Source organism: Vombatus ursinus, unplaced genomic scaffold, assembly GCF_900497805.2.
Source record: "Vombatus ursinus unplaced genomic scaffold, bare-nosed wombat genome assembly UNPS02014799.1, whole genome shotgun sequence".
Lineage (NCBI taxonomy): Eukaryota > Metazoa > Chordata > Mammalia > Diprotodontia > Vombatidae > Vombatus > Vombatus ursinus.
The window spans coordinates 23,732,049-23,758,963 of record NW_020954577.1 but is presented as its reverse complement, the minus strand read 5'-3'; the positions used below and the strand labels follow the sequence as shown (position 1 = coordinate 23,758,963).

The window sequence follows — 26,915 nt, the reverse complement described above, 5'->3', positions numbered from 1 at the left end:
GTTCCTAGTCAGTTACTTAACTTTTTAACTCTTTGTTAAGGTAGGGCTCTGCTTCTAGTGTGGAGGATGTATTATCCTAAACTTCAGGAGTTTTGTGCAACTGTTTTCAGAGATATTTATAGGTACCTGTATATTTTCAGTTCTTCCAAGATGGTCTGATCAAAGGCGAGGTGTTTACTCCTTTCCTGGCCTGTGCTCTGGTCTATGAGTGACCACAAGCACTCTTTTCTGCCTTGGAACAGTGAGGAAGACTCCCTCTCCACCATCACCATAAACTCCACCACTGCTACAAGCTCTACCACACCAGTGCTCTTCCTCGCCCCAGGACCACCACTGAGAACTGTGACCCAGATCCAAGCATGGGCAAAGCAAGAGAATCCTGCCTCAGTACCAGCAAAGAGATTCCTGCAGCTGTTTGATCCCCCCACCATCTGTGGGCTGAGAGTTCTGGAAGCAGCTGCCGCCCCAGGGCTGCACTGGGACTAAGGCCAGACAGCGCTCCTCTCTCCCCCAGGTCTGACAGAACTTTCCTACTGACCTTCTAAGTTGTCTTGGCATTTGTGGGTTGAGAAGTCTGGAATCCCTCACAGCTCCCTGTTATTTAGTTTCCTGAGGCTTGCTCTGGTTTCACTGGGTCCCCATCTTTGCCTGCGTGGCCCACGCTGAACTGCTCCTCTCTCAGCCTGGTGCTACAGACCTTTCCCATCAACCATCCAGGCTATCTTGGGCTGGAAGTTTGTTTCATTCTGTCTTTTTGTGGGTTCTGCTGCTCTAGAACTTGTTTAGAGCCATTTTTTACAGGTATTTGGAGGGTTTGAGGAGAGCTCAAGCAAGTCGCTGCTTTTATTTCACTGTCTTGGCTCCGCCCCCTCAAGGATCAGATCTTTATTGTCAGGTATGTAAACTACTCTGTAAACCTTAAAATATGACATACGTGTCAACTATTATCATTTTTACTCAATAATAGAAAGAAACGGACTGGGGTTGGGGAGGACTTTCCTTCTGAGTCTTTAGGGGGAAATTTTTTTAATGAGATGTTTTTTCTAGTTTCAGAAGTTGGGAAGAGCTTCATCATTTTAGCCAGAAGATCAAGGCATCATAAAATCATAGACTAAGAGTTGTACAGGGCCTCAGAGATGTATTATGTGACACTGATCACGAAAAGAAAAGGGAATAAAATAAGGTTAAGTAATATCTGTATTCTAATAGGGCAGAAAGAAGGAAAAATGTGCTAACTACAGAAGCAGATCCTTGCCCGCACAAAGCAACAGCCTTTTAAGACTTAATAAAGAGGGCTGATCCAGCTGGGAAAGGCCAGAAAAATTATGTATGTGTAAAGAATCTGGATATTTCATGTAAAAGACAGGGATTAAATATTTCTACTTCCTAATATGACTAATAAGAAAAAGTCTACTTATGAGTGTAACTGATCCTCCATGTCACTGCCTTGGAATACAGGCCAATATTCTTTACCTAGGGGCACCCAGGGGACCAGGTAAAACCTTGAGCATGCCCAAGTGTTGTCTGCCTGCTTCTGGCTATTGCTGTGTTGAGGCCCCCCATCTTGGCTGATGAATTAGGAAAGCCTGTGATGTAAGCACTGCACCCAGTAGAAGATGAGGTGGCTTCCGGTTCATCAGCCAATGGGGGGGGAGGGGCTCAGTCCAGCAATGTATCATCCAGCCACTGTCCTAGATAAGCAAACCTCAACAGTATGAAGATAAAGTAAAGGAAATTTGCTTTTCTGAGCACGAAATTTTATAGGTTGTGATTAACTTTGCAAAGTCAGGGAACACGTGACTAACAAAACGGAGAACTAGACACTTTCTACAATTCCCCTTCTCAAAATCCCCTAAAAGAGGACAAATGGAGCAGAGACAGAGCAACTACAGCTGAATTCACAGGACAAGAAAGTGAGAAAGAGCCCCATGAATTAGCATGAGAAGCAAATCCTCAGTTTACCCAATCAGCACTCCTGCTCCCATCCCACACTAGCCTCCACACTCCACTCCACAAAGAACACAGACTGACCCATGTGCTTGTGTCCAGGAATTACCACACAGGGAATGTTCTTCCTACTGAAGAGATTCTGCTAGCACCCTCTACCCCTTCCTCATTGAAACAAGCAGCAGACAACGGTTTTGCCCAGCCATGTGAAGGGGGAAATGGGGAAGTGCTGTAAGAAATGACAAACATGATGAATACAGAGAAACAGGGAAGGATTCATATGAACTGATGCAAATGAAGTAAGAAGGCTCAGGAAAATAATACTTATGATAACAGCAATGTAAGTGGAAAGAATAATTAATGCAAAACAACCAAAACCGAATTTTGTGGAATTATAATGGCCAAGCTTAGCCCCAAAGGAGAGACAGAAGAAGACAACTATGTTCCCCACTCTCTTACTAAAGTAGAGGTCCATAGGTAAGGAACACTGCATAGAACATCACACTTTTTCAAAGTGTTTATTGGTTCTGCTGATTTTTTTTTCACTCTTAAAAAATTCTTTATTAAAAGTGATAGCTGGACTCTGAGATTCCACCTCATCAGAGTGGCTAATACAAAAAAAAGGAAAATGTTGGATGTTGGAGGGGATGTGGGAAAACTGAGACTCTAATGCACTGTTGGTGGAGTTGCAAACTGATCCAACCACTCCAGAGAGCAATCTGGAACTAGGCCCAAAGGGTTATAAAATTGTGCATACCCCTTGATCCAGCAATACCACTGCTAGGTCTATATCCCAAAGACATCCAAAGAAAGGGAAAAGAATTTATTAGTACAAAAATATTCACAGCAGCTCTTTTTTGTGGTGGCTAAGAATTAGAAATCAAAGGATGCCAATCAATTGGGGAATGGCTAAACAAGTTGTGCTATATGATTTTAATGGAATATTATTGTGTTATAAGAAATGACAAGGAGGATGATTTCAGAAAAACCTGAAAGACTTACATGAACTGATGCATACTGAAGTGAACAGAACCAGGAGAATGTTGTAAACAGCAACAGCAATAGTTTGATGAAGAACTGTGAATGACTTAGCTATTCTCAGTAATACAATGATCCAAGATAATTCCAAAGGACTAATGATGAAACACACTATCTACCTCCAGAGAAAGAACGGATATTGATTGAATATAGACTGAAGCATGCTATTTTTCATTTTCCCTTTTTCTTTCATTCTTTTTTTTATTTGAGTCTTGTGCAAATGATTAATATGGAAATGTTTTACATAATTGCACATGCATAAGCTATATCTGATTTCTTACCATCTCAGGGAGGAGATGGAGAGACAGAGGGATAGAATTTGGAACTTGAATTTTTCAATAAAAATGTTTAAAAATTGAAGAAGAAAATGATACCTGGGTAGGAAGCAGCAACACAGGGGGAAAATAAAGAAAATGTAAAAAAAAATTAATAAAAATCTATTTTTAAAAAGGCAAGCAAGTTTAGGAAGGAAATATGGAGGCTTAGCAAATGTGATTTAAGGATTAAAGATAAAAAGATTATGTAAGGTAGGTAAATTTAGGGGGAAGAAGAAACACTGTTCTCTCTCTACCATGCCTGGGTTCACCGGACTTATATAAGAAGTACGTAAAGCGAACAGGAATAATACAAGATAATTTCAGAAAAGCGATCAGTTCATGGACCTGAAGACACTCTAGAGGAGGCTGGTGACAAGAGGAAAAGAGTAGAAGGAGAAATGATACGATGATAGATTAAAAAACAAAAGAGAGTTAGAAGGTCCAAGAGAGAATAGACATAAAAAGCAAGGTTTATTTGGAGATGTCACTGAAACAAGTCAGCATATGGTAGGAAGGAAGATTTGCTCCAATAGTGAACATTCAATAAATAGGATTTTTGTTCTCAGACTTATTCAAACAAAAGAAGATTAAGGTAGGGAATGGGAGAATGCTTTGGAGTTTTTCTAACACAGTTTTGGGAGAGAGATAAACTAGGGAAAGTGTATGGGGAACATATGTACATATCTGTGAATTAGAAGCAGAAAGGAGAAAGTAAGCTTAAGAAGTCATGTGAGGACTTGACCTCAAAAGCAGAGATGTCATAGCTCAACCAAATGAGAAATTTTTAGTTAAGAGACATGCTGAGATCTAGACCTGGGAATGAAGGAGGCTGATTGTATAACAAACGTATTTTGGGGGTAAGTTAGTGGGAAACAAAGCAATGATAGCCGAACGTGGTGCTGGGTAAGAGGAAAGGTTCTCTGTGTGGAATTAAAAGAAAAGGACAGGAGTATAAATGACCCCAGTTTGGGGAATTAAAGTATTTAGGGACAGTCATAATATGAATAATTTAAAAATAAGAAACCATAAAAGGATTAATGGAAAGGTATAATAATTCGGGACAAAAAAAATTCTCATTAAGTAGGGAAGAAAATGGAGACTTGAGAAATTAAAGAAGGGGCTAGAACAAACATTATTTTCATGATTATTATTTTATTCAGCACTTGCTAAAATGTGGCATGTGAATATGAATATAACTTTACTGAAAAAGGAAATTATCAAAAGACTAGTTCTGCTGAAGTAAAGAATACGTTGTTATAAATAATGAAATTTTCCATTTTTTTAAGGAGTCCTCTATTTGTACAAAGCCTCAGGAAAAAAAAAATCTCATTGGAAGAAAAAAATACCTCCAACCCACACGGATTAGTGAAATGTCTACAGAGCCCTCAGAGTTCCTTCAGACTATCACAAATACATGCATATGAATACAAAATATTACTATTAGTCTCAGCCTGGTCCTTCAGGCTCCTGTGCTTTGGTTCCTACTGTTTGCTGCTCTTGCTGTCAAGACCACTGCCTTTGCTAATGGTTCTCTTTCAGTGGCAAACCCCAAACTTTGACCTTTGCCCCAGCACATACAAGCAGTAAGTGACCTGGAAGACAGAACTCATTGGCGAGAAAGGGGGCAATAGGGAGCATGGCAACTGATTTGGGACAAGTTATCCTCCGGAAACCCCCAAAGTGATAGGAATCTCTCCTCAGCGATGGCAATACTGACGCAAACCTATCATGAGAAGGAAACATTCCTCAAACATGTACTATCTACCATATTTATTATTTGTGAAGGGTTTATTGTTAAAGGTTTTTTCTTCCTCGTCCATGAAAATGCTATTAGGAATGGATTTTTGAATGGTGTTGAAGAAAAAGTGCACAAAGGCACTCGCTAAGAGTTGTGCCATCTAGAAAGAGCACACACCATGACATTTTGCTACAAGATGTGTTGAGCTAGAAAATCATAGGCAGGCGCAGTCTCTCTCTCTCTTTCTCTCTCCTCTGTCTCTTTCTTTCTTTCCTTTCTTTTCCTTCCTTCTTTTCTTTCAACAGGAACTTCCCAAAGAGAAAAATGTTCAGTATCTACCCATACTCCAAAGCAAAGTCTTTGCTGATATATGGAGGAAAGAAATGGTAGGAGACAAAAGAGAAACTGGAACATGACGGCACCTTGCCATGTGCAGAAACCCCATTAAACATTAAAAGACAGATGGGAGAGAATAGACACAAGATGTTACTAGGTTGGAGATATGTAAATACTATGAAAAAAATGTATTTATGTTAACCAATGAGCATTCAGTTGTCCTTTTGCACCAATAATCTGCCTCTGCCATTTCCTTGCCATGCTTCTATATGTGGACCCTCCATCCCAACCTCAGCTTTCCAACTCTTGCTCTTGGAAGAAAAACCAAATCAATACTGCTATTGATTCTGGAAAGGATGCACCATTCAATTGCCCTGTATCTCCATTCATTATCCCTGGTCACTGCCCTGCACCCCAGTAAGTGTTATCTCTCTCTACCTCCCTCCTTCTCTCTCTCTCTCACATTTTTTATCCCTAGAGCTTAGCACAGTACCTTACATATAGTAAGCACTTAATAAATGCTTTTACAAAATTCATTCATTCACTCATAACACTGGTGAATAGAAATACATAACCACAGCAGTTACTGCATGTGCCAGGCATATACTGTTTGGTGGGCTGGGCTTTGAAAATGTCCAGTCAGCCAATAGTTTTTAACCCACAAGCTGTAAATAGTAAAGAGACAAAGTTTTTCTTTCAAAATAGAAAATCCAAAATGTATCTCTGGGGTTGGAAGGCTTGAGAGGGTGAAAATGGACACAAATACTGGTAACAGGTAGTCTTAGAGATACTTCAGCCTTCTGGCCACATTTGGCTTAAGTTGGATACACGATGAAGGACATCCTGAAGGGAACGACGGATGGTTCTGTCAGAACTCTGTGTGTGTCTCTGTGTGCCCAAAGGCTAGGACGAATGGACAGTTTTGTAAACTGACCAAATCAAAAATATATCAGAAAACCAAGAACCAAGTTGGGTAAAGAATAGGCAAATGGAAATTCTTCCACGGCAAAGGTTTTGTCTATTTGTTTGTTGTTACTGTTTTCTCACCAAAGACAAGGTAGAAGAAGTTACAAAAAAAAAAAAGATGGTGAGAAAACCGTGGACAGGCATTTATTTGTTCATGCCAATCTTCTCCGTCCTGGTACATTTCCTCTCTTCTCTGCCTAGTCAAATCCTACTCATACTTTAAGTAATTCCTCCACAACCATGTTTCTGACTGCTCTGGTCCATGATATTGCCTAACTTTTTGAACTGTTGTAACAACAACAACAACAAGCAATGAGACTGATGACTTTGCCCAGCCCTCCCTCACCTAAATCCAATTCACTTGCACGTCATGGCGTCACCTTTCTGATTCTTCGATGAAGAACAAACAGCAACAAGAATATCAAAGCATAATTCTCTAGCTTATCAGGTTTTGGGGGGTGAGCAGCTACTGATCTGAAAGAGGGCTACCTTGCTAGCACAGACACGGGCCAGGAGAAGTAAAGGTTTGCAAGGCTTTTGGAGAATAAAGTTTTTAGATAAACTCTTGACTCATCCCAATAAACAAAAGCATAAAAGTCAGCTTACTATATGTGTACAACTCAGAGGAGCATGGATTGGGAAAAGGAATAATGCCTTGCTTGTAATATTACACCAGCACTTTAAGTGCTGAAATGTCAAAGACCCAGACTGCCATTAGTGTGAGTCAATAAACCCGAAGGCCACAATTCACTCCAAAGTACTTTGCTTTAGGTATTTACATTGACTAAAAAAGTCAACCAGCACTATGAAGGGCAGAGACAGCACCTACCACATAACATTGCTAATGAATGTAAGAATTAGGGATGCAGATAATGCATTTATTATACAACCGATATAAACCAACTCTGATGCAGTCTGAAATGCACAGGACTGAACTGATCACAGGGGGAAAATAAACTTTTAACACTAGCTCATACACTCCAGCCCACACTTTCGAAACAAAAGAGAAAACACAGAGCTACTTGGACATGCATTCACAAAAAGGACTTGCTTTTTTAATTTCCCAAGAGATGAACTACTTTGGGTTTTCGCCAATAAGAAGAGTCAGAAGGGGAACCATGAGAAAGAAAACATGAGCCTTTTTTGGTGGAGCCTGGAGATAACCACATTTTATTCAACCATAAACTAGTCAGGTATCACGGAAAGACTTGCATCCCACTTTAAGCTCTTTCTCCACCCCGACTGGTCTTTTCCTGTCTTTAAATACCAAAGCAAACTAATTAATGAGCTGGACAGGGAGGGTGCTCTTTGGACATCTGGGGCTCTCCCATTTCTAGATACAAATGTACAATTTGAATAAGACCAAGTAAGGTATCCGGAAGTACACGTCCCAGCTGTGACACTCACGCCCTCTGTTGTTCAAGATGATACCATTTTCATTGAGTATCTCTGCTGTCCTGTTTCCAGCTGGTGATTAGAAAAGAGAGAAGTCCAGGGAGGTTGTGAGAATTAATGTACATCAGTGGAAACTCCTTTGAAAGAGAGTGAAATATTAGTGTTAGAATTCAGGAACTCTCAAAAGACTCACTGAGTTGCCTTGAGAAGCAGGCAATTCTATGGAACACTGCACAGTTGACCCAGAGGGCAGCAGGGGCGAATCTCTTGGAAAAGCCATCAGAAGGCAGAGGGAGTCCTCTGCCGTACGAGGATAGGGCAGGTTCCAGAGCCCAAGAGGAGGAGCACTGTGCTTTGGGCAGCATCGGCTGTGTTTCTCTGCCCTGTGAAAGCCTTGGGTAAATTTGTAGTTTGGATACAGCACAGTCAGAATGACCTGGGTTCAAACCCTGTCTCTGACAAAGGGCAAGTAAGTATGACTCTGCCTCAAGTTTCATTGTCCACAAAACGGGGTTAAAAAAATACCATCGTGGGTGGGTCAAATGGTACTCCTGAGACTGCAGAGCCACTGGAGTTGTGGGATACTGAAGTACCCACCTCACAGGACTGCTGAGGCTCAAATGAGATAATGGATGGAAGGCTCTTGGCCAATGTTTAAAGCACTACATAAATGCCAGCTGTTATTGTTATTATCTTTTGTCGGCTTTGACTTTTGAAAGTGAGAAGGGCTCTGGCAATCTCAGATGTTACTCTAGGAGTTGCTACAGAAATGCCCACATCTGCTCTGCATGGCAATACATGATGGGGATTTGTTTTTCCAGAGCTTGTTTTTAGGAGAATAGTGAATATTATTGTAAACACAAGATCTAAACATGGAGAAATTTCCCCTCAATGTTTATTTGCAGTAGGCAGCATTTAATGTAATTGTATTGGCTTATGAGAGATTGGATAATAATAGATTGTTGATAATGCCAAACACAACAGAGCTTGACAATAATTTTCACCTATTTCTGTACTGAAATGGTGCTTTAATTGTAGTTTACTCTGTGAATAATACAGATTAAAAACAAGGTTAGCTTTGATTATCAAAAACAAAACTTCCTCAGCTACACATTCAAGACCCAAACTGGAAGCAAGAGGCTGGAGGCAGGTAGTAGTACTCAGTGACTCAGGGAAAGAAGGCAGCAGATAGGATGGGGGTAGAGTTATAAAACCAGAAAGGGTCACTGTAGTGATGAGAGAACATAGGAGCTGACCAGCTTACAGGGCTGCAGGGTGTGGAGAGCTAGTGAGGACAGCTTGGACCCTCTCTTCTATTCAAACCCTATCTTACAAGGCAGCCCAGGAGTGCTGGCGTCAACCTCTCTACTTGCACTCTTGGGCTCATCTCCTGCTTTCTTCAGGCTTGCCTCTTTGATTCCATCCCTTTGCTCTCCTCTATTTTGTCTCTAGATAAAAAAAAAACAAAACAAAACAAATCCCAAACAAAAAACAACCCACCTTGGCACTGAAATCCCTTCACAGCCTGGCTCCAGCCTATCACCTTTCTAGGCTTACCACACATACTTTATGTTCTAGGTAAACCTGCCTATTTGGTATTCCCTGAACCTGGTGCTCAATCTCCTGCCTCCAGACTTAGCCTCAGTTTCCTCATCTGTTACCTCTACTAACGGGCCTGTTGTGAAGATCAAATAAGATTATATAAAACACACTTCGCAAAGCTGAAAGAGGTATATAAATACTAGCTATTAACAATGGAATCTTTAGCTTCCTTCATTCACATTATCACTTCTTATAGGAAGTGTTTCCCCTCATTGTTACTGCCCTCTCCTTTCTCAGGTCATCTTCCACTTACTTATTTCTGCATTGCATCCATCCAAGAATATAAGGACCCGGAGGGCAGGAGCCCATTTTAAATTTTGGTTTTATTTTCTCAGCACCCAGTACACAATAGGTGCTTAAAAGCATCCTTATTTAATTGAACTCCTGAATATCTGAGCCAAGAAAAGGAATGCTTCTTTAAATCTAAGGGCAACAGTGACCTGGGAGCAGTTATAGGAATGCAGGTAAAAGGTCACCAGTTTCTTTCTACCCTTCCAATTGTTAAGTGAAAAAACATGGCGCTGGTGTTAACATTAGTTAAATTTATTCAACCTAATTTAAATGTGGAGAAGGCTTGTGGGAGTCCTGATGAACTGGAGTGCTGGGGATAGGGGCCAGACCTTTGATTCGAATAGTGAAGGGATCTTATTACAAGGAAAGACTTAGACCCAAAGGACTCTTTTCCGTGCAGACTTCTCCTGGCTACGGTCTGACTAACGAAAGAGCTGAAAAATGTGTTGACTGACTGGCCCAGCGCAGGTTTTGACCAGGTTAGTCTCATAAAAGAGCCCAAAGAGCAAAGATGGATGTAGTAGCAGCAGCCTCAGAAGCAGCAGCAGCAGCAGCAGCTATATGGCATAGGAGCCCAGCAAGAGACAGGAGTAGCATCTCTATGGGGGTAAAGGTCAACAGGAGAATATGCTGTGGAGAAGCGGCACAGAGAACCTTCACAGGGAAAGGGACAGCAGCGAGGGCATTATGGTTTTCTGGGAGATGGAGATAACAGGACTTTAAGACGTTCTTAAGTTAAGACACAACCCTAGGCACATGAGTTATCTCTGGAGAATTCAAAGTTTGGCAGTCTGTGGCAGTCTCTGCCTCTCTGCATATGGAGGATTTTCTGCTTCATTCTTTGCCTTGTTAGTCTGCTTAATTGGCCCCCCTTCCCCCTTTTCTGAATTCTTGGCTTAGTTTGGCAGAAAGTAATACAACTGTTGGGGCTCAGAGCTATGAATATGAATAGATCCTACTAGTGCCTGAGAACCTGAGTGCAGGTGAAGTAGGAGTCAAGGGCTACATAAAGTTAAACAATGAATTGTTCAATAATAGTAAGAACAGTGAATTGGGCCAGACCATCAAGGAAAAGATGGAAATATGTACTACCACCATGTTTTTAAAAAGAATTAATATTATACAAATAACAGTGTAAACAACTGCCATTGGCAATAGCTGAAGACTGGTTGCCATGCACTGAGCATCATGTTTGCCTCAGAGCACTGTCCTAGAGGAATGATAAACATTTAAACTCATAAATCATGGGCTTCTTCCTAAAGAATGGGTGGTATGAGAAAACAACAGAGCTTGGTACATGATGTATCAAGAGTAGTGGACAGCATATTACTTTAATCTAAGAGCTGGAAAAAGCAGTTCAGTTGGGTGACAAGTGAATGAGATGGCCTTCTACTGATAGAAAGTACAGCCACAGAGATGGGGTGAATGGATGGACAGGAACATACAGTTTTGCAAAAAAGCCTTGTAAACTATTAGTGAGCACTTGAAAATATATTCCAAGTCACTAATATTAAGAGATATGCAAATGGAAACAGCTTGCAAAACTGGAAAAGACCAGACAAAAACCAGAAATAGTCAATGTTGGAGGGGCTGTGGGAAGCTAGGCACTCTAATGCTTTTAGTGAAACCCAACTGGCCCAACCTTTCTGGATATCAATTTGGATTTGTGCAATGTAAGAGCCTAAACCCTTTATCCCCTTTGCTCCAGTGACCCCCCAGGGAGGTCAAAGACAGGAGCAAAAGTCTGATATATACTGAAATGTTTATGGCAATGCTTTTCATGGTAGCAAAACACTAGAAGCAAAGTGGACGTCAATTAATTGGGAAACGACAGGAGAAAAAAAACACACTGTGGTATTTGATTATGATGGAATATCACTAAATAATAGATAGGAGGAATTCAGAGAAATGTAGGAAGATGTATACGGACCAATGCAGAACGGAACAGCAAAACTAAAAATAGATATACAATGGAAATAAGATCACTAAAAGGCAGCTGAACTCTTGAACGATTAAAGAATCAATGACAAGTCCAGAAAACAGATAATGAAGCTTATTTTCCTCCTCACTGCCTAGAGTCAGGGGACTGTTAGGGACAAATATCGTATACATTTGTAGTTGTACAACCTGAACAATGTAGAAGGGTTTTAAATTTTTAATTGGTCTACTTTGTTTGAAGAGAGGGTTCAGTCTGAATGTAGTATCTGCCAAAGTGCTATCCAGGTTCCCCAGTTAATTCTGACTAAAGAGGGAGTAATTTATGTTCTTAGGTCTGACCCACTGATCAACTTATCTATTTTTTTTTTTAACTAGAATCAAAGCGTTTTTAAGGTTGTTCATTCCTAGTTTTTTTTTCATTATTTCTGTGAGATTCTAGATGTTCGCTCCTCCAAATAAATTCTGTCATTGTTTTGTCTGGCTCTATAAAATATAGCCTTGGCAGTTTGACTGGTAAGCCCCCATGCTCTCAGTTAATTTCGCTAGTACTGTCATCTTCAACATATTGGCATGGCACTGAATACAAAGAGGGTTCAATCTGGAAGAGGGGTGGAGGTTTTTCTTTAAGGGGGGAGGGCAAAATTAACTGCGATGTAAAGACAAGGACATTAATAACATGTATTTTTTGAAGGGAAAGTGCAAATGCTGTTGGGGGAATATTTATTATGAAGTATGACAGACGTGGATAGCAGCATTTTTGGTCTATAAGTCAACCTTCTGTAGGCAGAAAGCACAAACTTCAGTACAAAGTAAGTTGCTTTAGATGCTTTGTTTATATAGGGGTGAGAGGCAGTGTGGCAGGGTGGACAGAAGAGCTGCCTCGAAGTCAGGAAGACTGACTCTGTGACCCTGGACGAGACCCAATCTCTGAGGGCCTTGGGGAGCTCTCTAAGACTACCAGGCTCCTGAACAATTAGTTACTGATGCCCTTTGGCAGCTGGTTTCCCCAGTGAAAATTCCTTATACTAATAACATTGGTAGGCTGGTCCAAAACAGCACAGTTAAGTGGCACAGTGGATACAGTGCCAGCCTTGGAGTCAGGAGGACTCATCTTCATAAGTTCAAATCTAAATCCAGTCACTTTCTACCTGTGTGACCTTGGGCAAGTCACCTAACCCTGTTTGCCTCAGTTTCCTGAGCTGGAGAAGGAAATGGCAAACCACTCCAGCATCTTTACCAAGAAAATTCCAAACGAGATCAGAAAATTCAGACATGACCAAAATGACTGAACAACAACAGTGGAAAGAATGGCGGACTTTGAGTCAGCAGAGCTGTGTTCAAATGTCAGCTCTGATACTTGCTATCCTTGTGGCCCTGGACAAATCACTTGAGTTTCCCTGCTTGTAAAAATTCCAAATTTTCTGTTATGGAGTACTTGAAATTATCGTCACACAGATGGATCCTAAGTCTTGGCAAAGGAATCTTTTGAAGAGGATTTGAGCACTTCGACTATGTTGCAGGGTTGTCATGAGGAAAAGACTTGTAAACAGTGAAGGGCTATGGAGATGGGAGTTCTTACTTTAGTAGCAAGGTTACATTTCAACATAAAGACAGAACACGGTAAACTCATTCCCTTACTCAACGAACACTTTATAAGCATCTACTTTGAGAAAGATACTCTGCTAGGTTCTAGGGAAAAAAACTCATAAATAAGAAAGTGTCCCTACCCTAAAGAGGTTTGTAACATAGCAGAGGGACATGTACATGTGCACAGATAACTATAAAACAAAGGATAATATACATGCATGAGAGGAGTTATAAGGTACAAAAAGATCTGATGTTCAGAACAGAAGCACTCCTTAGGTCTAATTTAGGAAAAATAATCTACTCTGATATACTTACTGAATTGTAAGTAGCCTAAAAGAATTAATGCAACTTTCAAATCTCCTAAATATGAAATAGCGTAGGCATTGAAAGAATTGGGTTATTGGCTTACATTATTCTGTAGAGAAGCAAGCTCTACTTGGTACTTATTAATTAAGTATATTTACAAAAGGAACACATTTCAGTAAATGCATTTTTATTGAAATATATTTAGACATCAATGCATTTGGATGGAGACACATTAAACAAAACTCTAACCATGACTTCCTGAGTATCAAATGCCATATTTTTAATGATCATCTCAGATAGGATATCACCAAACAAGAAGTGAGAGAGGAATGAGTTTTAGAAGTGGGGTATAGAGGGAAGAGCCTTGAACCTGGGTTTGAATGCTGCCTCCTCTATTTACTACCACCTATGGGACCATAAGTAAGGAATTGTATTTATCTGGGCCTCACTTTTCTCTTTTGCAAAAAGAAACAATCTTGGGGTAGCTAGGTGGCACAGTGGATAGAGTTACTAGCCCTGGAATCAGGAGGACCTGAGTTAAAATCTGACCTCAGACACTTGACACTAGCTGTGTGACCCTGGGCAAGTCACAATCCCACTGCCTCACCAAAAAAAAAAAAAAAAAAATCTCCAAGATCTCTACCAGCTCTATGTATTATGATCCTCAGATAAATAATAAATATTCCAATGTGTTTCTAAAGAGAAGATCTGTTGCTGAAAGGCTGGTTGGTTTTGTTCTAGTTCCAGTTAATTGATATTGTGCTGTAGAGTTCATTTTTAAGACAATAGTGCACTGTATGATTGACAATCCTGGCTGTGTAATTAATAAATCTTTTAGTAATGATCTTAATAAATCTGACATATCCAATTTAGATAGACACTACTCAAGACATAGCTAGAGCTGATGGTGATCAGTCAATCATACTGAGATTATTCTAAGATCTTTGAGAGAAAATATGATAGCCATGATAAGTGAAAGTGTTGAGAAAGATGGATATCTAAAGAGTGAGTAAGATCTTGGGTTAAATTTTTCTATGAAAAACTATTTGGGATGGTTCATGGATGGAATATCAATCACAAAAATGTCAATAGATTCACATCCTGATTAAAGAAGTCATCTGGGCATCTCTACGTGTGGAGTTTTTCACATATTTTGAATGTGAGAACGATCAATGGAATATAATGGTTCCTCAGATGAAAGGCAACTCCTCCATTTGGACGCTTAAAAGGGTGGGCAGTACTCATAAACGAGTACCGCATGAGCAGGGCTGGGTGCCACGAAGGGTGCACTCATTTTGTTAACCAGACTGAGAGTTTGTCTCAGTAACTGGGTCCCTTATTTGTGACAATAATTTCAAGAATTCCCAAACAGAGGATTGGTCTGAGGAACATCAAACAAAACCGGGGCAGCTCTGAAATCCTATGTTCTTCTCAAATGTTCTTAAAAAGTTTTTAGACCAAAATTTGCCCTTTGAAAAGTGTGCTATCTACCAACGGGAAGGCCATGGATGATAACAAGTCCAGGGAACGGTTTCAGAAATAATAAAAATTGCAGGGGAAGGAATCCCAGAGACATTTTTGAGGTTGCAGCACCAGCCTCAGCTTTCGTTTCCTGAACAACAGCAGAATTTAGTGGCAAGGGAATGAATATTATGCTAGAATGAATGCCCCTTTCTTGATATAAGCACATGACTTATAAAATGGAGAAAAATGAAGCGGCCATCGTTGGCAGCAAAATAAAAATCTGGAATGAATATCGACAGTGTCCTTATGGATACCATCGTTCAGCCCCTCAGAAATGCACTGAAAATGTTCCTAGAGGATAACAGGATTTAGAACTGGAAGGGACCAGGGAGGTTATCTAATCCAATCTTCCCATGGAATGAGGAAAGAGAGGCACAGCAAGTTTAAACTCAAAGTCCCTGAGGTAGTGGTGCCAGAGTAAGAATTCAAACTGAGATCTTTCGCCTTCAAGAAGCAACATTTTGAAAAGTTTTTTTAAGTTATTTTTTTTAAAGTGCAAATTACTTATTTCTGACTAAAGCAACAAAGGAAAAACTCAGAATTTTTAAGATTGCCTAAAAGATTTTTCTTGAAACTGGGATATGATGAGACAATCTCTTCCAAAGGATTAGGAGAAGACTGAGTCAGAGAGAGAGAGAGAGAGAGGGAAAAAAAAGCCACTACCCTATTGAGGAGTCTCAACACATTTAAACAAAAATGAACAATGCTATAATTGTTCAGTGAGTCATTATAATTTTTAAAATTATACCAGTGACTCTGATAATAATTACCTGGCTTATTAACTGATTTTGACATTGTCTTGTACCCAGGTTTTGTGTAGAAAGACTTTTCTGCCTCTAAGCACATCAGAGGAGTAGGTGACTAAAGGACATTTAAAGAACGTCACGCTTCTGAGCGTGAATCGGGATATTTCACTCTGCTTAAAACTGATGAAATCATTGAAGGTGTCATAGCAAGAAGCAAAACTCTAGGAAGGCTATTAACAATTTAGCATTTCCAGTTCATGCTGGAATGTTAATTCTACTTACCAAAGGGAAGGAGAGAAACGATGTTCATTAAGATTAAGATCTTGTAACTGCAGAAATGTACGACTAGGAAATTTATAGTATGGCGCATTTGCTGTGAGATACAAATGTCTCAGCAGAGTCAGTCAGGTTATTTGGGTCTCAGCTGGGTTCCTTTAACTTATTACTTCGCAAAGAAATGCAGTCAGTGTCTGATTATTCACTAATGAAAGAGAACATTAGCTTGGGTAACACAAAATGGCGGACAAGCTGCAGGGCTCCCTTTTCACAGTAGTACCTGAAGCAAAAGTGTCCCAAGGACAAAGAGAGAAAGAGGCGTGGATCTAGGAAGGAATCTCAGGGAATAATCCAGGATTTTAGGAGGTAGTAATAAGGGAGCTGGAATGTGCTGGTCTAACAAACAGTAAAATAGCCTTTTCTAATGTTCATAAGCTATGGTTGTCATCCATCATACAAACGATGGAAATATGCTGGCAGTTTTCCTAATATTGAACCAGCTTTGTATTCCTGGTATAAATCCCACCTGTTCATAGTCTATGATCCTTGTGATATATTGCTGTAATCTCCTTACTAGTACAAACAAGCTACGGTATATGACCGTGATGGAATATTATTGTGCTATTAAGAAATGACAAGTAGGATGATTTTGGAAAAACCTGGAGAGACTTACATGAACTGATACAAAGTGAAGTGAGCAGAACCAGGAGAATGTTGTACACAGTAACAGGAATATTGTTCAATGAAGAACTGTAAATGACTTAGCTATTCTCAGTAATTCCAAAAGATTAATATCTGCCTCCAGAGAAAGAATTGATATTGTTTGAATACAGACTGAAGCATGCTATTTTTCACTTTCTTTCATTCTTTTTTCTTTTATTCGAGTCTTCTTGTACAAAATATGGAAATGTTTTACATGACTGCAAATGTATAACCTATATCTGATTCCTTACTCTCAGGGAAGGGAAAGGGGAGGGATGGAGGGAAGGACAGAATTTGGTACTTAAAACTTTAAAAAATGTTAAAATTGCTTTGATATGTAATTGGGGAAAAATAAAAATAAACACACACACATCCATATAAAGAAGTGACGAAAATAGAATAGATGGAGGGAGCAGTTAGAAGAACCATGGGAGTTCAGCAGGAAGTAGCCAAACAAGTGAAGAGACAAAGGGAAATCAGTTGAAAAGTAGAATAGAAGCAGCAGGGAGATACTGTGACCACCAGCTAGGAGACCCCCAGCTACCCAAATATTGGGGAAATGTTGTTACGTGCCAGTTCTGAAGGGTGAGCTCTGTGTTTCTAAGTAGATGCTGTTATGGCTATTTCTATGTACTCTCCTTTGGTATTCTCAGTGACCTGACATTGTAAAAATAATTTAAGTAACACTCGGAAAATATAACCTAACTTTCTCTGACCTAGGGAAGGAAACTTCAATTTCCTCCCATGGTCAGCTCCACCACAGTGGTTTCTAACCTACCTCCCATCTACTATAATTCAGGCCCATTTCTTTTGAGCATGGGCTTGAGAATATCAAGTCATTTGGCATGCTCTTCCATTTTTCACATCAGATGACACACACATACACACAGCTGATTAAGATGATAAATAAACAGCCTCAAGGATTGACTAAACTCCCACCAAAGACAAGTGGCCCTGGCCCAGACTCGCTGCTCTTCTCCCTGGTGTATGTAAATTAACCAAACTGCAGCAACCAATTTTCTCCAGTCAAGTCCTCCGTCCCCCTAAACAACAAATTACTGATTTTATTACGGTGTGAACATCAGGATAAATGACTGACTGAGCGGGGTGGCAATACTGAAGGAGAAAATTTAATAAAATATTTTAGTAGGTGTTTTGATTTATCTGGCAGCACAATGCTGATCAGCCTACATACTAGTGTTCTGCAACATGCCAAAATGAATTCCAATTACTGCAGACTCCGAGGGAAGATTTATTTTCGGGTTCTAAAGTTGGAAAAGTGGATGCCAGCTATTCCTCTTTTCTATCTGTTTACAGTAATCTTACTGTGATTGAAGGAAATTAGTTCCAACATTACTTCCCCCACCCCCTGCCTCGCCCCTCCTGTAAGGAGGGGGTCTGTGGAGGGGGGGTCGCCGCAGTTATTACTGCTTTGCCCACCATGCCAGGTTGTATCTGACATTGTGTCACAGGACTGAGGGTGAATTATTTATGAATTCAAAGGGAAACACAGCAGCTCTCAACCTCTTTCTCTTGCCCCTTGAGGGATTCCTCATGGGGGACAGAGAAGTGACCCAAGACCACATGCTGAAATGCAGCCATCCCTGAGCTCTGCCTTTCCTTTGGTTATTGCCAGGCAGAAAGCAAACCCTCTAAGTAGTTCCTATGATTAGGAGGCATGGCCAGTACAGGACAATTTTAATTTTATTTGATCAGGGCTTAATAGAAATGACTTATAGTTTAGAAAATATTCTAAAGTTCTGACTGAGTGAGTTGCTTATGCTTTGAACTGACTCATTAGCTTTTCCTTCTTTCTTTCTTTTTTTAACTGCTTGTTTGAAGGTCAATAAAAAGATGTTTGGGCTTAGTTTGGGAATCTACAACGTAGCATGGATTGTCCCTGTTTTTAGTTCATAGCTTACTTTGGCTCAGTCCCTTTTGCTAAATTAATAATGATGATGATGATGATGATGATACACAGTGAAGGGCAAAATAAAGAACACAAAATATTTTGTGTCACCATTATTGTCTAAAAACATTGGCGGAGAAACTATTATGTTCTTGGCCTAAAGGAGCTCTCTGAGGATTAGTAAAAACCTAATGGCTAACTCCCCATACAAACTACAGTCAGCGTGCACCAAACTGGGAAAGTGTGTGATGTCACCGGGAGTGTAGAAAAACAACTTGGACATTATTGATTGACAGGTTTAGCCAGTCAGGAAAAATGGTGCTTATTAGCACGGGTGTGCAAAGAGAATGTGGTGGCATCTGGGGTGAAGAGGTCTTCAAGCAATGGTGTTTTGGCCAATTCTATAAGATTACAAGGGAAACTCAATTTCCTTTCACTTTACCACAAATTGATTTTACGTAGGAACAAAGGTAGATATAATATTGCTGCTATCCAAAATGGGAGTCAGACTGTTCAGACTAACAAACTTATTCTCACTGTCTCCCCTGCAATCAGGAGTGTATGGACTTTGTCAATGAAATGACCTTCCCAGGAGACAAACATCCAAGATCACCTTTGTGGGCTCTTCTCATAAGATTAAAAGAGTTAGAAGTAGGGGAGACCTTAGAGGTCACTTAGTCCAACTCGCTTATTTAATAGATGGTGAGATAGGTGATCATTTGTAGATGAGGGATAAGAGAGGGCACATAATTTCCCCAAGGTCATACAGGTAGTAAATAGGAGAGCTTGGATTTTAAGCCACCCAGGTACTCGGATTCCAAATTCAGTACTCTTATCTACATTCTTCAGTATAGTTTTAAAATTCCCCCAATCCAGCCAGTAAAGGACCACATTGTGCCTTAAACGATACAGAATTTAGTTATTAAAAGTTGGTCTATATAGTTGCTATCATAGCAAAGTGGAAGATTTTTAATTTCCAACCCCCAACATAATGGGACAGCATCTGCTGTAAGTAATCCCTTTCCTGTGAGAGAGCTATCTCACATAGTATCTATCTTTAAGGTGGTGCTTAGCTTGAGAGATCTGGTCAGATAACAAGAGGCAGCAAGTCTGAACTATACTATCCTAGCTAGACATAGCTATTTTCCCCACTGGGCAAGTCACTTGTTTTAAGTTTTCCTGGAGAAGAGCCATTTTCAAAGCTGGGCATCTAGCCCACACCTGTTCATAGATAGCTCATCCTTTGACTAAGCTATCTAGGCCCAATCTGCTCTTGAACTACTTTTAGGATTTACTTCTCCAACATAACTATTTCTTACAGCCTTGTCTTTTTTCTTTTTTTTTAAACATCTTGAAATTTTCCATGGACTTTAATTGAGCTCCCTCCGTGGCTCCTGTTTCTTCTTTTTTTTTCTTTTGTACTGTAAGCTTGCACACCAGGAGGGTTTTTCCCTAAGCTCTCACAGTTCCATTAACTACCCCATGGGTTCTTTTCAAAGAGGAGGAGAGGTGTTAATTAGGGTGGTAATGGCCACAGAAACACCTTTTCTCATCTCTGGAAGAATCAGAGACTGCTGGAAACTCTGCATTAGTGTGAAAAGAGGTTGGCAGCATCAAAAATTCAACAAACAAACTCTTAAATAAAAGCTTTCCTTCTTTACAAATTTCACTTGTAAATGCTCTTGGCTACAGCAAGCAAGGCTGAATTCAAATGGCCTTGGTTCCCAGTTTCTGATTTTCTCCATTGGTTCTTAGACTCAGAACACTTTCTGTTTCCTTCTTTCTTCTCTTAAGGTCTTTGCCCTCAATTTGAGGGGGTAGTGGTGTTTCTTAAAGTGAAATCCCTGATGAAACTGGAGACAGAGACTAGGACAACTGAGTTTGTATATAATGACCACTTATTCTATATAATTCTCAATGCCTATGAGTCAAAGGCACATTTCTGAAATATGATTTGGGAAACTATATTCAGAACCTTTGCTTGACTCAAACAAAGCAAAACTAGAAACAAATCAGAACCCAAAAAAATGCCTGAAAATGGTAATTGGAAAAAAAAAATTGCACAGCCAGCCTGTCCAGTAGAACGTAAGCTCCCTCAGACCAATGATGAAGCATGCTACCCATCCTGAGACAGAAAGATGATAGATTCAAGATGCAAAATGAGACACACATTTTTGGACTTGGCTAACTTAGGAATTTGCTGGACTACACATATTTGTTATAAGGTTTTTGTTTTTATCTTTTTTGTTCAATGGGGGGAGGGAGGTGGGAAGGAGAACAAATAGATTTTTATTAATTGAAAAAAATTTTTTAAAAAAGAATGTAAGCTGCTTGAAAGCAGAGCTTTTTATTTTGGTCTTTGTATCCTGCAGCTCTGAGCATAGGGCTTTGAATGTGGCAGAGATCTAATATATTTTTTGAATGTGAATTGGTTGAGTATCTCTATGCCACAAGTGGAGGACACTAAATACATAGTTACAGGGAAATTAATTATTACCTCCTCTCCCCCTGCCCAATTTGGGGGAGCACTGCTATTACTGACTATCTGTCAAGTGTCCACAATGTTCTAAGCACTGCCTCAAAAGAGCAAAGTGAAATCCCTGCCAGCTAGTAATGACTGTACATCCAAAATACATACAGCTTGGTGTGGAGACTTGCACACAAGTAAACCCGGCAGGGCCAGTTAGCAGAGACACGCTTCCTGATTTTATGCTATTTTCTCCTGATTAACACTGAAGATTTAAATAAGGTAACTTGGTGAGAGAAGCAGAAATGGGCTTTTAATCACTGCATTAACTGCCTTACTCCAATGAAGCTCTAAGTCTGAAGGTGACTTATCCAGGTCATTCACCTGTTAGGTGACAATTCAGTGTCTGAACTTTTCCAGTAATCACTTTAAAAAATATTCACGATTGTGTCATTATTACTAATGAAGTTTACTGTTGTTTTTACTGATTCTCTTGGTGAAGGAAGAAATGGACTGTGTATAGAGATGCTGAGAAGGTCATGTGGCTACTCTCTCAAACACACGTATCATACAAACTAGAGAGAAGGGAATGAATTGAACCCACTCTGTGGATTGGGGAATTAATCCAGAATTGAAAATTTTCTGGCCAAGCTAAAATTCTCTATCTCCTGAGATCGAGGGCAGCAGATCTCCCTATCAGATTATGCTGCCCTCCACATGAAAGGCAGTTAGTTCTTCCCTTAAATCTATCAGCCTTTCTTTCAATATGTGGTCTTCACTCAATACCTCTTAACTAGACCATTGCTGGACTTGGAATTTGGACTTTCCCCTTTCCAGACCACCCTTCAAACCATTGCCAAGGTAATTTTCTTAATGAACACTGACGTCACTGCCCTTCTCAAGGACTTTTCCTAGATCCCTGTTACCTTTGCACTGGCTGTCTCCTAGGGCCGGAATGCATTCTTTCTTCATCTCCACCTCAAAGAACCTCTGATCCTTCAAGATGCAGCTCGAGCACCACCTTCGACATCAAGCCTTTTCTCATCCAAATTACTAGCTGCCCTTCCTCCCTTACAATCTTGAATTTACCTACTTCTATTTATTCTCTTTACATTTATTCTGAATGTGCTGAGTGAAGTTTAGCTACTGAAGCTTAAAGTTCTTATTGTTCTTCCTAACAGAATGTAAGGTCCCTGCAGGGAAGGATAATTTCATTCATTATATTTTTATCCCCAGTGCTTGCACAGTGACTGGCCCATGGTGGGAGCTTAAGAAACGTTGGCGATCAATAAGAAAAGAACAGAAATCTTTCTCTTGAGAGTTGTGGCCCTTCATGATCTGGCTCCAACCTACCTTTTACTTCACACTACTCCCTTTGGGACGTTCCGTTTCAGACTCAATGGACTTAGCTGTTCCCTGCTCTTATCCTGCCTCCACAGCTCTGTTGAAACCCTTCTTTCCTGTCAAGACTCAGCATGTCAAGATTGAGCATTTAAGCTCAAATGCTATTTCTTCCATGAAGACCTTTCTGACTCCCCAGTCGAGAAGGGATAACTCCCTTGCTCCTCTCGTCTGTGTCCTTCTGAGAATCACAGGGTCACAGAGTCCTAAGACCCTAGAATCTCATGGGACCACTGGCAGGTGGGGCCTCAGAGGTCATCCAGTTTAATGGATACAAGACTGAAAATACCCTGTACTACACCAGAGGCTTGTGGAGCTAGAGCTGGAAGGCCACAGAGATCATCTAGCCCAACCCCCTCACTTTCCAAGGCCATCGCGATGCATGGCTTGCCCAAGGTCACACAGGTCATGAGCAGAATGTCAAATTCGGGTCCAGGACTCCAAATTCAGCACTCTTTCTACTGCACCCTACTGTTTCAACAGTCTTTGATTAAGGATCTCAAATGAGGGGGTAACCACTACTTTCTGAGGTCACCCATTCCACTTCTAGATAGCTCTAATTCTTAGGAAGCTTTTCCTCATTTGAGCCTAAATCTACTCTTTTTTGGAACTCAAACTTACATAGCTCCTTGTTCTGCCTTCTAGGGTCAAGCAGGACAAGACTGATTCATTCTTCTTCCATGTTTCATGCCCTTAAATACTTGGAGACAGCAAGTATTCCCTCCAAGCCTTCTCTTTTTGGGACTAACTATCCCAAATTCCTGATGTGGAATGATCTTAAGGTCCTTTATCATTCTGGTTACCCTCCACCGACCATCTGCAACTCGTCAATTTCCCTCAGAAATATGAAACTGAAGACAATACTTCAGCTGAGGTACAACCAAGGTCAAGTAGGGCTGTACTTCCCCTCCCCCATTCGGGATACAATGCTTCTATGATCTGGCTTAAGATCTCAGGATCACATTCTTGCTTGTGTTACATATGAGAGAAAAATACAAAGACAGCAAGTCTGGTATGGTGGCTGGAAGGCGGGCTTCTGAGCCAGGAAGCCTTGGTTTCCAATGCTGCTCCTGACAAATAATGGCCATGTGACCTTGGGCCAATTACTTATCCTCCTGATGCTCCAAGCAACTCTTTAAGACTATGAGGTGCAAAGAAAGCAGCAACCTACATGGGTAGAGGGAGTTTCCACATAAGGAGTTCCCCACATCAATCAAGTCACAAGTCTAGGCAGCTGCAGAATCACAGACACAGAGTCTGAAGGGACTTCAGTAGCCAAGGAGGCCAATCCCCTTATTTGATAGATGAGGAAACTGAGGCACTGAAGTTGTACAGCTAGTAAGTAGCAGAGGTAGGATCTGAACCTTGGTCTTGCTGGCTGTAAGCCCAGGCCTCTATCCACTATATCACACTCTCTCCATATCCACACAGAAAAATGAAAATCTTCACATACATGCACAGAAGAGCACACAGCTAGGCAAAATCTTTCTCTATCCCTTATCTCTGTGCTGTTCTCCATCTTTGGGCCCCTAACTTCCAGCGGTGTGCACTGCACAGAAGAATTGCTTAATCACTGTTTATTACCTGCAGAGCACGTATGTTAAACACCACCAGGGCATGTTCCACCCTTGCCCATGGCTGCCTGCCCCAGGAATGCTGCTCCTAAGGCTCCACTCTGGGCATTTTGTCATGGGAGCAGACTGGCAGCTGCTGCCATTTTGCTTACTCGAGGAAGGCTTGCACTTTACAATTCTGAGCTGAAAAGACATCAGGCACAGAAAAGTGAAAACAAATGATCCTCTATCCAAAGGAGACAATTACTCAGCCAAGTGAAAATCTCTGCATAGACATAAGGAGAAAGCCAGAAATCAGTGAAGCTTGCCACAGTTCCATTAATGTTCGTGATTTTTTTCAAACCATAACCTACAATTTTCTGACAGTTTAAATGATATGTTTTTCATTAAGGTACAGCTTGGCAGTGTACTGTCCCAGCCCCTGGTGAATAGGGGATGGGTTTAAATTTAGCTACTGTGCTAATAAACTATTCTGGAAAATTCCTACATTCAGGCGTTTTCTGAAGAACAAACAAACACCAGCTTGGTAACTTGGAGAAGTGTTCCATTTGGGACTCCTAGAGACTGTGGCTAAGTTTTTAGCTTCAACTCACAGTAAAGTAGAAATATCTAGAAGGAGCATGGGGAATTTCAGAAGTAAAGATGATCCCCAGGAGGTGGGGGGGGGGGAGGGGAGAGAGAAATAACGTTTTCAAAATTGAAATATAAATGCTCCAATGGTCTCTTAGAGAAAAAAAAGTCAGAGTTTGACTCTGAAATGAAACACAAAAGAGGAGAACAGATTTCAAATTTTTATGCAAACCAGATACTTTCAATGCAAATCCAAATCTAGGCATTAAATTTACAAACTGAATTTAAAAAAATTATGTTGATCTCTTGATGGAAAATGGCTTCCAGTGAATGTCACACTAAATTTAATATAAAAAGTGGAAATGCTGGCACAGGGGAGTGCACTTTTTGGTAAGAAAGGGGATTGAAACTTTAAAAAAATGTTTTCTGATAGAAAACAAAGACTAGGTCTTTGACCCAGGTGGTTCAGACTGCATAGTAATAATCTGAAGTGGCCATGTTCCGAATCCCTTAGCAGTTTGGAGTAAATAAAATCCAAAACATTCTGAGAATGAGAAACAGCACTATACTTTACAAATTAATAGAGACAACTCTTCAAATTAAGTTCTTGAACATAGCTTTGCAACTAATTCCTGCAAGAATTTCATTATTAACTGAAGTAAGCTTTCGACTCCCTGATTGAAATGCCTGGCTGCTATAATTCCCAATTCTCTTCCTTAACAGCATTATTAACCCTTTGTTATAAACCTTATTCACTTTAAGTTGGGGGTGGGGGGAAGAGAAAGTCTGTGCATCCTTGCACAGACAAGGACACATACGCGGAATCAATGTTACATTCTAGCCTCTCATTACCAGGGAGTCAAGAAGACAGAAAAGGTGCAAGAAAGGGTAAGATCTGTTCACAGTTGATGTGGTAAATGTTTAGGAAAATCACTATGAAAGAAAAAGCTTGATGCAGGTTAAGATGTCAGTGGTCATCTGAGAAGGGTCTTTATAAATATTTTCAGTTGTTCTCAAATGAGACTTTCTGGAAAACAAACTGGGGTCCCCCCTTTTTTCCTGTTTCTCTAAACTGTCCTTGCTTCTGGAGATGGCTAGAAATCATTTCTGGTTGAAGGAATTCCACTAGTTAGAAGTCAATAGGAACTATGGCTTTAGAATGACTATAGTGTAGTATTTTATAAATTTGAGCTTTAAGGAAAAAAAATTTCTAATGATCATCTGTTCTTAATTCCCATAATCATCTCTACTCTATTGCTTTCTCAGAGTTAAAACCCATGACTAGGCTGCAGCTCCCATTTGGTGTCTTTTTTCAGTAGGTTCACAGAAAAAGAGTTTGGGAACGGACACTTTAGGGAAATCTGGCCTAACCTCCTTTTTCACACTTTCTTCCAACATTTTTTCTTGTTCCTTTGTCCTTTTCTTACCAATAAAACTGTCTTTACTCCACTCAAAACCTGATTAATAATTCTAAAACAGATGCTTGTTGGAGAGAGAGATGGGGTAGTTTGCATAAGAGTAAATTAGTCCTCCTTTCTAATTTCTTCGCTAATTTATATTTTCATTTTTCTCAGCACAATCCTAGAAGTGCATTCTTCAAGAGGCCTGAAAACTGCTTCAGTAGGTATTTCTACCTCACCACTGCTCACTATCTTTTCTTCCCATTCCATCTTGTCCCGGATTCTCATTTCCTTGTGTATCCTTTTGTCCAAAGAGAGGCCTCTCACTCCAGGCATCAGTAGTCTGTGCAATTCTCTGCATCCCAGCACATGTGCCCTTTTCATTTGAGGGAAGCTGTTACCATTTCCCTGATTAGTGTGGTAATTAACACCTTTTCATATTGGAACAAGCTTGTAGACACCTTTCAAGTACAGCAATTAAGGAAATCAGAAGCAGCTGTTTAGTCATTCCACAACAACCACACACCTTTAGGGTGCTGCAAGGCAAGAGGCCAAGAGGCCTAAACCAGCTTGGGTGTGCAGGGATGACATAACCATTATGATGATGGACCTTATTTATAGGGCGCCATCCTGCCCTGGTAACCTGAGCAGGCACCAGGGCTTGGGAGAAAAGCGACAGCACTTTCAGCTCAAGAAAGTAGGGTTCGAGGTTCATCACAGCTGGAAGAAATTTGAATAAAAATATTTTCAAAAAGGAGAAAATATGAGGAGGAAACCCCAAGAGTATTTCCCTCTCTGGTAGTGAGATGATGGAGGTGAACCTAATGGGGCCAGATGGAGTCTGCTGTAGGCACTGGTTCCCCTTTTCCAGGTTCTTAGAGAAAA

The 26,915-nt window shown here is 40.4% G+C and overlaps 1 protein-coding gene across 4 annotated transcripts in view; it reads right to left on the bottom strand.

The window, feature by feature from the left end:
* The window catches only part of ULK4 (unc-51 like kinase 4), a 636,813-nt gene that overhangs the window by 63,118 nt on the left and 546,780 nt on the right, over nucleotides 1–26,915 (bottom strand). The gene's annotated exons all lie outside the window — the stretch shown is intronic.